The 13904-nt window shown below is 47.3% G+C and overlaps 1 protein-coding gene across 2 annotated transcripts in view; it reads left to right on the top strand.

Annotated features, from left to right (window-relative positions):
- The window catches only part of slco2a1 (solute carrier organic anion transporter family, member 2A1), a 68450-nt gene that overhangs the window by 801 nt on the left and 53745 nt on the right, over positions 1-13904 (top strand). The gene's annotated exons all lie outside the window — the stretch shown is intronic.

Consider the following 13904-nt stretch of genomic DNA (forward strand, 5'->3'; position numbering starts at 1 on the left):
CCGGTATGATCTATTCTGTAAGTAACCTTTGAACCGTGTTGTAAAGTAAAACATCTGTTTTCATACATAATAGCCTATACCCCTCCCTACGAACTCCCAGGACAGATTTACAGATAGCTGTAAGTGCTCCCAATTTCCTTGATAGAGCCACAGTGCAACAGGTGTCCAACACAATGCAAATAACGTTTGCCTTTACCCATTTGGTCTGTCTCCATGTCATGACCTGTATTATTAGCATTGTCCACAGAAGGAAGTTGAGTTGTAGTCACTAAAATGTTCCAATATTCCTCGAATATTATATATTGTTTTGTATACAGTATGTCAGTGTCTGTGATGAAGATGCATATTATGTCTCTGTTTCTGTGGCCAAATTCTAGTAGGCATTCACCTTAATGGATGCTGTTGCAACACATCTGTTAAGAAGGTTAGCAGATGTTATTTTACAATGTAACAAATTCAAAACGTACATTCATTGCCTGTATTTACATACAAGTACCATAGAAGTGTAATTTTATCCATAAGTCACATTTACACAGATAGGTGAGAGCGGGGACAATTGTGGTTTATTGTTGCCCTCTTATTCACTAAATCTTTTGGAAGTAGGATAATTATTTTTGCATTTAGGACACTTGTTTGTTAACTAGGCCTATGTGCATTTTAAAACCCCAATCTGTGATATCGCTTTAGCATAATCAATGTGGGGTTTATTCATAGAATACATTCTTGACCTGTAGATGGAAAATATACTATTCATAACTTTCTTAAAGATACCCTTCAGATGTATTTGAACCCCTAAAACATTTCTACATTGAATAAAAATGTGTATAAATGTTTTTTTTCCACCAAATAGTTCAATAAACTACTGAAAATGGCTTAGCAGCATCTCTACACCTTTACCCTCATTGAGAACGCAAGGATCTATGAATATGCAAATGAGCAACAACACCCATTGATATTTAGGAATTCCAGCTTATATTGGCAGGCACTGGCAGCTTGTATTCTTTCAAGACATTGTCAATACAGTACCTACCTACTCAGCTTTCTGTGCACGCTGAAGAGAAAGGTGTGAAGTTAACACATATTGGACAATGAGAGGTTTGACCTATTGACGTCACACATGCAACTCGGATTTCAGGAAAGTACAGAGAAGCTTTCTCTGTCCAGGGGAAGAATGGTAACATGTTTTGCACAAATAATAATGTATAGTCAAAGTCATGCCTCCATGAGGAATTAACCATGAAAAAAACATGTTTTTGAGTGGTGGGGGTCGTAAATCCAAATATCTGTTTTACTCAAGTGTTTACAAACATTACCAACATACAAATTGTACAGCCACAAAATACAGTGAATACAATAAAAAATGTACCTGTGACTAGAGATTGATGAAAACATGTTGTCTAGTGTTAGTCCTCGTATAGTTCAGCCAATAGAGAATGAAACACGTTGTGTTAGTGTTAGGTGGTGGGGACTACACTTTGTTTATGTTGTGATCATTGATTGGGTCTTTAAAGCTGCACTGTGTAGATGTGTGTGTTGATTGATTACAGTACAGCTCAATACATACAATTGTTAAGGGGATGCAGACCAGAGAAAGACTTTCGTCTTGTTTACATCAGGGTCCCCCATTTTCAATTCATCATAACATATATGACATACAGATAGACAGTACTGCTACATCTATACATTTATGACATACCAGATTTGCAAATACAGTACTGTTTGTGATACCAAAAGAGTCCAGAAAAGAGAGTATATACATTTGACGTAGAAACTGTACATTGGAGGGTAGGAGGGGGGGGGGGGGACTGTACATTGGAGGTGGTTGGGTGGGTGGGGTGGGACACTGTACAACTGTACAAGCAAAACTGTACATTGGAATATTGACAAAACCATACATGGTCATTTACTGTACATTGGGTTGTGTTAGGACATTTACAGGGGCCAGTTTCGAATTGCAGTCTCCTGTAGGTGTTCTTTGAGAGTGGTTTTGAAAGTGGATAGTGATTCACATTCCTTTACAGCTTTGGGTAGGGCGTTCCACATTGATGTGGCATAATTGCGAAACGTGTTTAGTCCCTTGTTTGAGCCGAATCTGGGTTTAACATGATTTGTGGAGCTCCCTCTGGTGTTGTGATCGTGGTATTCACTGACCTTTGGGAAGTATTTTGACATGTATATCATGGGTACCTTGGTCGTGTAGTGTATCTTGTAGACCAGGCCCATTGCAAGTTGCTGTACTCTGTCGTCTACTCTAAGCCATCCTAGTTTGTCAAAGTGGGCATGGGTGAGGTGGGTTCTAGGAGTAAGGTCAAGCAGTAGTCTGACCAGTTTGTTTTGAGATGTTTGTAATTTCGTTTTTAGCGCCTTTGAGGTGCTTTGGTACCATGAGGTGCAAGCATAGTCATAGTACCCTTGAATGAGTGCTCCTGCCAGAGTCTTCAGGATATTCTTGTTTACCAGTGAGGAGATCCGGTACAAGAATCGAGTTTGTTTGTTGACTTTTTTTATCACATTGGATGCCATTTTGTCACAGGAAAGATTTGCCTCTAGGATGGAGCCCAGGTGGGTAATTTCTTCTTTCCCTGTGACAATATTGTCACCCACTGTAACTGAGAAGTGTGTGTGTGTGTGTGTGTGTGTGTGTGTGTGTGTGTGTGTGGGGGGGGGGGGGGGGGGTTATGGGGTTTTATCTGTACTCTCTCACCCCATCTAGCATACAAAGAAGCTTCTAAGCACATTGTTGGTTCACTTTGTTTCACTGGGGTATTTTTGGGATTTGTGTCAAGATAGGAACTTTTTTAATTTCCCCAAATTGCATGGTGCTTCTCTGAATACAGGTGCATTATTAAATGTTTCACATTTTTAAACGTCACATGTGAAGGGCGAAGTCTCCCTTGATTTAGTTTTCCAATGTGAAGCATCTCTCTATGACAGGCAATGTTATTCACTCACACATTCACGCGTACATTCAATCACAGTTAGCCACTCTGCCCCTAGTGGGAGGCTCACTGCACTGCACTTTGTGTGACGCAAGTTTTCTTTGCATCTTGATGTCGTTTTTTTTTCTTTGGCATCATGGAACCCTTGAGAATGACTGAAACCAGTGTTGTAGTCGAGTCACTAAATCTTGAGTCCGAGTCGAGTCTCGAGTCCCCAGTGTTCGAGTCCGAGTCCATTTCCGAGTCATCAAGGTTGAGTCCACTCCCCTCTGGCAGTCAAAGAGCTGACATACAAATAAAAAAAAAGTTTACATTAAACATAAATGACACGTCACGTTTCAAAGGAGTTTATTTACTTTGTGACACAATAGCCAAACAAATGCACTAGCCATCAATATCGTATGCAAAATTATTAGGGCCTATTAAAAAAAATAAAAAATTACTGTATTTATCAATTAACAAGTCCCAGTCCTCATCTGCACCTTCTGAGCCCGAATGCAGTCAATGCTCGAGTCCGAGTCATCAGTTCTCAAGTCCAAGTGGAGTCACGAGTCCTGAAAATCAGTCCAGGACTCGGACTCGAGTACTACAGCACTGACTGAAACACATACTTGTTCATGGATATATGAGTGAAATGGGAGAAAGGTTGCTCCCCAGTTGCCTTTAAAACTCTGTGAAAAAAATAGTCTGTTCTGTGTGGGAAATGAAAACATGAAATTGTGCAACATACACACGGAAAGAGTCTTCACTCTTGTCTCTTAATGACGTCATGAAGACGTGTGTCTCTGGCCATGAGAGAGAGAACTGTCCGTGTTTCACAGAATCAAGGCTGGACCGTCCGAGGTAACAGGAACACCGCGTGAACACTGTATTTTCCCTCTCAGAACTGCGCTCAATGTTGATATTAACCTAAAGTATGTGCCAGTTTACATCTGGTTTACATCATGATACTGGTTAGCTGCGGGGTCTTTTGAATAAGCGGCTAGGTGCAGGGGGCTCCCAACCTGAGCAGGACCCCAGAGGGCCACTACCACGTGACTTTGTCCTCTATTGCACTTGCCGTGTTGTACATGTATTTGTTCAGGAATACACACGCAGAGGCACACAGGGATGCATCGACACTGATACTCGTGTTTGATATTAACTTGATAATATCAGTATCAGGAGAATTACCCCCCCCCCCACCCGAGACCACGATGGCATCAGAAATCAAAGCAAAAGATCCTCAAAGGAGATAGATTTATTTTCTTCTGACACACAGAGAGATGTTTGATCTCTTCCATTGACCATTATTCACACGGTGGCCATTTTGCTCTTATGTCGTGCTCAGGTTGGGTTCCTTTCCACCCTGTCCCCTTGTGGGAACAATATGGTCAATAATAAATAGTCTACAGTATTGTACCTCTATGATTGTGAAGTAAAAGCAACGGATGGGATCGGAACTCCGTAACGTAAGGTTTAGCAGCACCCAGAACCGGTATCGGTGGTGAAAAAGCTGCTATTGGCACCTTCGCCACAGGGTGTAATAGTTATATACATTCATTCATCCTAACACTATGTTGTTCAGACCAAACACCATGGGACACGCAATGAAGCCTAGTAGCCAATGACAATGTGTCCTAACCGTACACTGTACATCTAAAAAAATATATATAATTTAAATCACAGGAAATTCACGGTATTATTTTACAGATTACTTTAGTTTTTCTACTTTTAAGTGTAAATGCCATACAAATACAGTAAATTACCTTTTATCAAAATATTAACCATTAAATAAAGGTTGTAATCTGTAAATGTATTTGATTTTACTGTAATTTGACAGTAAGTATTTGGCAACCGTTGCTGCCAGACATTTACAGTTTTTTTTTACAGTTTTCTTGTTTACAGTGTACTCTATGAGATGTAATGAACAGAAACAAAAAACAAAAAAAAAATGGGCTTGTTGGGTTATAACCTGACCTGAGTGTCCCTCTCTCACCATCTGTTGCTTGCCTTTTGGATAGGATGCAGTATGTAGGTCCTGGGGTGTTTAGGATAGGATGCAGTATTGCAGTATGTAGGTCCAGGGGTGTTTTGGATAGGATGCAGTATGTAGGTCCTGGGGTGTTTTGGATAGGATGCAGTATTGCAGTATGTAGGTCCAGGGGTGTTTTGGGATCAAGTAGACTCAGTACAAACCAACATAGAGATATGGTCTCACATCTAAATCCACCATCTGTAGAGGCGCTGTGGTTTTTACCCTCGGGGGTTCTCATAGGGACTGCGGTAGGTCCGGTCCAAATCCAGATTCGATGTGTGGATCGGGGGGTTATTGCAAATGTGGGTCCTCCCACTTCCTGTGTCATGTCATTACTCCTAAGCCTCCCCTTCCCCGATCCCAACCCATACCAGGTGGTATTTTGCTGTGTGTGTGCGTGTGCGTGTGTGTGTGTGTGTGTGTATGTGTGTGTGCACGTGTCTGTGTGTGTGCACGTGTCTGTGTCTGTGTGTGTTGGGTGTTATTTGTTATTAATGTTCTGCTTCCAGGCCGTGAGTCAGGACACCATGATGAAGCATACCGGTAATAATAATCAGTCTAGAGTTTTATTTACGAGTCCTCGTCAGCAACCCATCCCTCGATTTCTACATAGTGCAGGTTACAAACTTAGCAGTACACTAATGGAAGGCGGCTGAGTCACAAATGACGGTTAACAGTGGAAGGTTATCATGGAGAACTACACATCCTTTGGCATCTTCATAATTTCAAATCAAGTGAGGAAGTATTGACTAAGTCAACGATGTGATCTTCCCCTCAGACCTGAAAGGGATAGTTCTGTTGTGGAATATTTTCAATTAGCCAAACAGTGAAACTAGAAATTCAGATGAGTCAAATTGTATAAAAAATAGAACATAGTTTATTTCTGTTTCTGTGGCCACAGAAAGAGTATCCTCAGTTACAATCAGAGAGTTAATACGAGCATCTGACCAGAAAGTGAGAAAAAGCTCTGATCAGACTTACAATTAAGTACAAAGTTGACATGACGTCAAAAGATGACAAATTAATAACAGATATGACAAGAAAGGTAAACAAAGATGAGATTAGGGGTTTAACTTTTGTCATATCCGTCACAAGATTGATATGAAGACAACGAGAAAAAAGAACAAGGTGTGATTTACTTGGTCATATCTAAGTCAAACTGTCCTTGGCCGTTGTTTTAAGAACACTGTCAGACTGTCGCCCTAGTGTCTGAGCTGTATACTAGTTAACTATATTAACTAGTCAAGGCTGTACAGAGAATATGTATTTAAACAGAGCTTATGAACATGATAATATTTCGCCACATTGGCTAACTGGACAGAGCTAGTAGGAGGAACAGCATGGATTGTGCTGAGAAACGACGCTCCTTATCAACAACATCTTTGGTAAGTAGGAAGTAGGAAACTGTTGTCATGCAAAAAAAAATTATTTTATATCTGCTCCATTAAAACCTCTAACGCTAGAACTCCGGTCTCCCACAGCTGACCCGCCTAAAGAATTGCAACAATGAAATAATTGGCCCTTGTTGCTCCCTTGCTTGAGAAACTCAATCATCCTGCGGTCCAAAAACGCCAGCAGGTCAACAAAGCTTTTCACCGTGAGCCGTCATACCCATCCATCTCCTCTCACCACAAGTACACACTGTACACACTTTGTATCTGCTGTGTTTCTCCCCCGCAGGGCATTCTGCTCAGTCCTGTCAGGGTGTTTCTGAGCGTCTCCGTAGCGCAGCTCCGTCTCCCAGGAACACGGACGGTGTGCCGTGATGTGCTTCTTGAGTCAGTCAGCCCTCCTGCCTCATGATGTGCTTCTAGAGTCAGTCAGCCCTCCTGCCTAATGATGTGCTTCTAGAGTCAGTCCACCTGCCTCATGATGTGCTTCTAGAGTCAGTCCTCCTGCCTCATCATGTGCTTCTAGAGTCAGTCCTCCTGCCTAATGATGTGCTTCTAGAGTCAGTCCACCTGCCTCATGATGTGCTTCTAGAGTCAGTCCTCCTGCCTCATCATGTGCTTCTAGAGTCAGTCCTCCTGCATCATGATGTGCTTCTAGAGTCAGTCCTCCTGCCTCATGATGTGCTTCTAGAGTCAGTCCTCCTGCCTAATGATGTGCTTCTAGAGTCAGTCCTCCTGCCTAATCATGTGCTTCTAGAGTCAGTCCTCCTGCCTCATCATGTGCTTCTAGAGTCAGTCCTCCTGCCTCATCATGTGCTTCTAGAGTCAGTCCTCCTGCCTCATCATGTGCTTCTAGAGTCAGTCCTCCTGCCTCATCATGTGCTTCTAGAGTCAGCCCTCCAGCTTGCATTCCTCTTTGGTCTATTGTTGTTGTAACTGAGGGGTACAATTCCCTGACTGTATTATATAAGTATGGTATCATTAAACCACTACTGTCTTATGTACATTACTACTGGCCATACAGTACACAGGTATATGATGAGAACACCTCCACAATTACACGGTTCCACACAAAACTGGGTTTAAGAATATTTATTAGCAGCAATAATAGTATATATAACAATACTTTACTTAGGGTGCGCTTATAAGGCAAAAGAAATGTGCGTAAGCAAATCAATAACGTATGTCCATTTCTCATATTACGCAGGAGATAATTAATACAACCTGAATCTTAGGAATTATATCTATGGTTCTCTAGTAAGGTAGCGGGAGATACTGGTAGGGTCCCTCCGGTTGTAAGCCAGCAAGGGGAGAGGATTTGTCGGTAGTAGAGTCTGGGTCAACGATGAATAGAGAGACTCCAAGTACAGGAGACGGTGCAATAATCTCTTGATCCGCAGACGAATAACAGCTGTTCTCCGTGGCATGCAGCTCCGCATGGAAGAAAGCTAGCCGGCCTCAGGCTTCTGAGAGGCGGGCTCGACGTGGCTCCTCACAGGGTAAATCCCACACAATTGTGGGTGTAGGCGATTCTCCGCTCCATCAATTACAGGACCAAAGCAATAATCCAGCTGCAAAGGGCTCTGCATTCACCGGTGTAGATTCTCCGGTGCGCGGTACTTCACATTAACTAGGTCGAACTTGACGTTATTCCACTAAGCTCTGACACTTTACTATCCTATTCGCACGCGGTTATAAGTGCTCTATTTAGATGCACGGTTGCTCACTTCACTTGGTCGTTGACTCGTGATGAAGGCTTTACTAGTAAGGAGCGAACGATACGTTGAATGAACGTATTAGGATAAGACAAGACTGCGGTTAGGTGGCCGAGCGGAGATTGCGTTCGTCACCAGCCCCGGAGCTGAGCTGGATTTGCCTGTTCGAATCCAGCTCACAGCTCCGGGGTTGTCACCAGCTTGGCTGGCCGTCTGCACTGATACAATTGGCTGTATCAGAGGGTGGGAGAAGCTGGCGGGGTGGGTCCGGGTCGTTGTAAACAGCGACTCCTACAGTTCGGTCGGGGCGCCTGCTAAGCGCGGATTGGACGTGAGGGGGATAGTGTGGTCCTCCCACACGCTACGCCCTCTCAATGAGAATCCGCGCTGCCAGGTGAAAAGAAGCGGTGATTGGCTGGACGTGTGTCGGAGGAAGCACGTGGTAGCCTCCACTCTCCCAGATGATCTGACTGTGGGGGGTAAGTGCGCAGCGACCAGGAAGGGACTGGGAATTGGCATACGACTAACATTGGGATGGGAGAAAATCGGAGGAAAATGGAGGGAGAAAAAGACCAAAAAAAAAAAAAAAAAGGATAAGACAAGACTACTGCTGTATCCACCTGCGACGTATTTATACGTACGGTGAATAATCTAGTGCCAACCTTATTTCTGTCTCGTATTCCTGGGCAAAGCCGGGCATGTACAGACATGTCTTAGCGGTGACTTTGAACCAGACCTTGGGGGTATGGCAGCGGCGCCTAAGGGACCGCTGTCCAATAGGAGAACAAAATATTATGGTCTGTACTAGGTTAAAGGGATATTCCGTGTATATGTACAAAGAATACACAAGGGATATCAGACGATATACAAATATTATGCAATATATATCAAGTAGTAAATATATATATATTCGGTTTAATCTGATCCTTCGTAACAGCCGCCTCCTAATTAGTCCCACCTAATTAGATAAGCAGAGACAGATTAACCGCACTGTCCACTACTCAATGTCCGTTGTGAGGGTAGGGCAGTTCACAAAGTCAGTGGGTCATGGTCGTCATTAAGCGAGTCGGGGAGCCTTGGCAACTCTATCAGCCTCGCCACGGGTCGGTTGTATGTCCGCCCTTGGACGAGCACTTCTGCCGCTCCGACCTTTTCCCTCGGCACCAGTGATCACTTTGCTTACGCGGCCGGCCGGCCACATAGCTCGGGGTAGTGACTGGTCTATGATCATGACGACTGGACGGGATGAAGGGGGGCTTAGGAGGAAGCGGGCCTGAGACTGCTTTGATCTGTGCTTGGCTGTGCCTCCTCCTCCTCCGTCTGTTTCTCTTGTTTGCTCTGTACCCCGTCTGAGGAGGGGCCGGTTCCGGCCGCCCCGTCAAGGAGTCGCTTGGGGTGCTGGGTTCGAGGTCAGCCACGTCTGAAGCGCAGCTGAGGGGGGTGGAGTTCCGAACTCCCTCTTGTGCCCACGGTTCTCTCACAGGCCTCTCGCTTAATGTCAATAGCCTCTCAACGGGCTGTACGAGGGAGTGGCCGGTGTCGCTCGCCTTTGTGTGTAGGCAGCGTGTAGACGTGGGTTGACTGTCAAGTCCGTAGAGGGGGCCCTGGAGCGTCCATCCCAGTCGGGTCTGAACCGCGACTGGGCATCCTTTGGGTCCGATGTGGGCCGCCTCAATTGGGAGAATGAGGTCCGCGTGGTCGGAGCCGATGAGCAGGGTCGGTGTGGCGCCGTCGATAAGCGGTATAGGTAGTTGACATAGGTGCACATACTTCGCCATCAGCTGTGGGATGGGGTAGGTGTACTGAGACAGGCCTATGTCGTGGCTGGTGAAGACGTTGGTTATACTATACTGCTTCTCGGGCTGGTCCACCGCTGCTATCTTGAAGGAGACCTTTTCACCTTTTATGGTCTTCTGGTCCCTTCTGATGGTGCGTATTGTCATGGTACCTTTGGCACCCCGCAGGCCCAACTGGGCTGCTGCGGATGCGAGGAGGAGAGTCTTTTCAGACCCATCGTCCGGGACGGCGTAAGTGTCCAGGACCTTGTCCTCGTAGCTCAGGAGCACTCTGACCACTTTGATGAGCACTCGGGGGGTTCCGCTATGCTGGTCAATGTGGAGCACTCCTGTTGGTCGGTTGCTTTGGATCGTCTGGGGTGGTGCCGACTCGCGGTCGTCCGAGTAGCACCGTGACTCCCAGTGTCTGCTGTAGCAGTCGGAACAGTAGGGAGCGGTCTGGTGGATCTTCGGTACTGGTGCCACCGCCTCGGCATGGTACATTACCGCGACGGGCCCACTCTGTTGTCCTGGCTGACGCTTGTTGATGTCATGCAGGACCTCCAAGTGGGTGCCGCCGCACCTGCCGCACTTCTTCTTCAAGCGGCACTCCGCTGCCAGGTGGCTGCGCGCGCAGCGGAAGCAGCGGCGGTGGTCCTTGATCCACTGACTCACCTCATCCGTAGTCAGCTTCTTGAAATCGTCGCATTGATACAGCCGATGTTCCCCTTCACAGTACTGGCATTCAATCTTCCACTCCTCTTTCGTCGAGGGGGTGTCGTGGTTCTTGTGCTGCGGTACTGATTCGGCTTGGTGCATAACGGTCACCGACCGGCGGTTATCATTTAATCCCCGAGGTCCTGGTCTTGGGCTTGGTCCACTCCATACGAACGTGTCCAGTCGTAAGCTGCTGACCTCCCTGGCGAGGAACTCAGACAGGTCTAGGAGGGATGCCTCTGGGCCGTTGGGGTCACGGTGGTCTCTCTGCCGCCGAAAACGCTCTTGTCGGGCGGGAGGGAGCTTCTCTAATATTCTCTCTACATTAGAGTTAGCGTACAGTTTGTGTATCCCTTTCTCCTTTTGGGACCCCAGCATCCCTACCAGGGACTGTACCTTGATAGAGAGGTCATCCAATGCTCTGTTGTCTCTGGCTGGGGGGAGACGGTCAATGTCTCTTATCTCCTGTATCACGTAGTCCCATATGCGTCCATAACGTTGGTCGAGGGCTACTAGAGCCGCGGTGTATGGGGTAGTAGAGTTGGAATATGCCAGCGCTATATTGTGCGCTCTGGGCACCTTCAGGTGCTTGAGTAGGATAGCATACTTGTACGTTTCATCCGGTACATCGGACATCATTGTCTCTAAGCACATTCGTAGCTCTGTGTACTGTGCTCTGTTCTCGTGTGTGAAGTCCGGGAACGTCGGTGTGCCACGGTACGATGCCATGGATGGCTGGCACATCGGTGAGCGTTGGGGGAGAGGCCTCCTGGGCGAGTCTCCCCGTGCGTGTCGTCTTGGGCTGGTACTTGGTGGGTACCGAAGGTCGGGTACCCAGGTGCTGTTCCTCGGGGCTGGCGGTGCGTCAAACTCACCCGTGAGTTGAGTCGGGGTTTGTAGCGCAGTGCCTCGGGGCTGACGTCTGGGCTGTACTGGACCTCCTGGTCCAGAGTACGTTGCTGCTGGTCGGGGCTGTACTGGGCCTCCTGGTCCAGAGTACGTTGCTGCTGGTCGGGGCTGTACTGGGCCTCCTGGTCCAGAGTACGTTGCTGCTGGTCGGCTTGACATTCCTCCTCTTCCTCCTCCTCTTCCTCTGCTAGGTCCTGGAGTCTTCTGTTCAGTCTCTCGGCGTGGTCCGGTTCTTCCCGGTTGCTGGGTCTCGTATGGACCGGCCGGGGAGGGGGTTCGGAGACGTGGACAGGATCCTCCTGTTGGCGGGGTCCCGGGTCGCTGGGTCGGGTAGGGGAATGTGTCCTAGACCCTTGTCTTGACGATCTCCGGGAGCTCCGTGCGGATTGAGGGGGTGTTGCCATGGTAATCAATTTGTCCATCAGCTGCGCCTGCAGCCGGTCGCGCTCTGCCTCGCGCTGGGCATGGGCGGCGTCGCGCACTGCTTCGCGCTGGGCATTGGCGTCGTCGCGCTGCGCATAGGCGCTGGCATGGGCTGCGTGGAGCTGTGCATTGGCGGCGTCGCGTTGTGCATTGGCGGCGGCGTGCTGCGCATCGGCGCGGCTTCTCTCAATGTTCTCTTCCGTCTGGAGGCGTCTGGTCTCCAGTCTTATGCGGTCGTATTCACTCCTTTGTTGCGCCTGGAAGCGCTCTCGCTCGGTTGTAGAATGTTCGCGTTCACTGAGGGCTTGCGCTTGGAGTTGCGCGTGAAGGCGCTCTCGTTGGTCTGCAGCTTGTTCGCGCTCGCTCGTCTGTTGCGCTTGAAGTCGATCGCGTTCGGTGGAGGCTGCCAGGGTGGCGATGAGTGCCTGCGCCAGCATCTTGTCCGCTTCGCTGGGGGAAGACACCGGCGGAGGGGATCGGCTTCTGGCAGTGCTCGTTGGAGATCCGTTCTCCTGTCGCGCTCCGAGGAGGTCCGTCTCCTGGGTGTGCGTCTCTTCTGGTAGTGAGTCGGGTTCCGTCCCTGGAGGGCTTTCTTTATCCTGGAGCTCTCCGGGGACTACCTCGTTGGCGTTGTCGGGGGGTAAAGTCATGTCATGTCCCTCCTGGTCCCCCCCGTGAGCTTGGTCAGTTACGTTAGAACCCACTAGGGTCTCTACTGGCGGGGTCGCCTGGTCGTTAGGGTTTGGCATACTTTTACTATCCGCTTTAGTTACTTTATCCGTATTTAACTTCCTTTTAAAGCTAGGTATTGGACTGACAACGTAGTCCTCTAGGTGAAGAGGTGGCTGCCGTCTGCGCTCCGGGCGATCTAGCTTAGGAGAACCGTTTGTGGAGTGTTCATCATCGGCCATGTTAATATTAATATTATATTAATATTACGCTAATTACTATCTCCGGCTCGAAGGACCAATTGTAACTGAGGGGTACAATTCCCTGACTGTATTATATAAGTATGGTATCATTAAACCACTACTGTCTTATGTACATTACTACTGGCCATACAGTACACAGGTATATGATGAGAACACCTCCACAATTACACGGTTCCACACAAAACTGGGTTTAAGAATATTTATTAGCAGCAATAATAGTATATATAACAATACTTTACTTAGGGTGCGCTTATAAGGCAAACGAAATGTGCGTAAGCAAATCAATAACGTATGTCCATTTCTCATATTACGCAGGAGATAATTAATACAACCTGAATCTTAGGAATTATATCTATGGTTCTCTAGTAAGGTAGCGGGAGATACTGGTAGGGTCCCTCCGGTTGTAAGCCAGCAAGGGGAGAGGATTTGTCGGTAGTAGAGTCTGGGTCAACGATGAATAGAGAGATTTCAAGTACAGGAGACGGTGCAATAATCTCTTGATCCGCAGACGAATAACAGCTGTTCTCCGTGGCATGCAGCTCCGCATGGAAGAAAGCTAGCCGGCCTCAGGCTTCTGAGAGGCGGGCTCGACGTGGCTCCTCACAGGGTAAATCCCACACAATTGTGGGTGTAGGTGATTCTCCGCTCCATCAATTACAGGACCAAAGCAATAATCCAGCTGGAAAGGGCTCTGCATTCACCGGTGTAGATTCTCCGGTGCGCGGTACTTCACATTAACTAGGTCGAACTTGACGTTATTCCACTAAGCTCTGACACTTTACTATCCTATTCGCACGCGGTTATAAGTGCTCTATTTAGATGCACGGTTGCTCACTTCACTTGGTCGTTGACTCGTGATGAAGGCTTTACTAGTAAGGAGCGAACGATACGTTGAACGAACGTATTAGGATAAGACAAGACTACTGCTGTATCCACCTGCGACGTATTTATACGTACGGTGAATAATCTAGTGCCAACCTTATTTCTGTCTCGTATTCCTGGGCAAAGCCGGGCATGTACAGACATGTCTTAGCGGTGACTTTGAACCAGACCTTGGGGGTATGGCAGCGGCGCCTAAGGGACCGC

This window comes from Notolepis coatsorum, assembly GCF_963971535.1.
Source record: "Notolepis coatsorum genome assembly, chromosome: 2".
In the NCBI taxonomy this organism is placed as follows: domain Eukaryota; kingdom Metazoa; phylum Chordata; class Actinopteri; order Aulopiformes; family Paralepididae; genus Notolepis; species Notolepis coatsorum.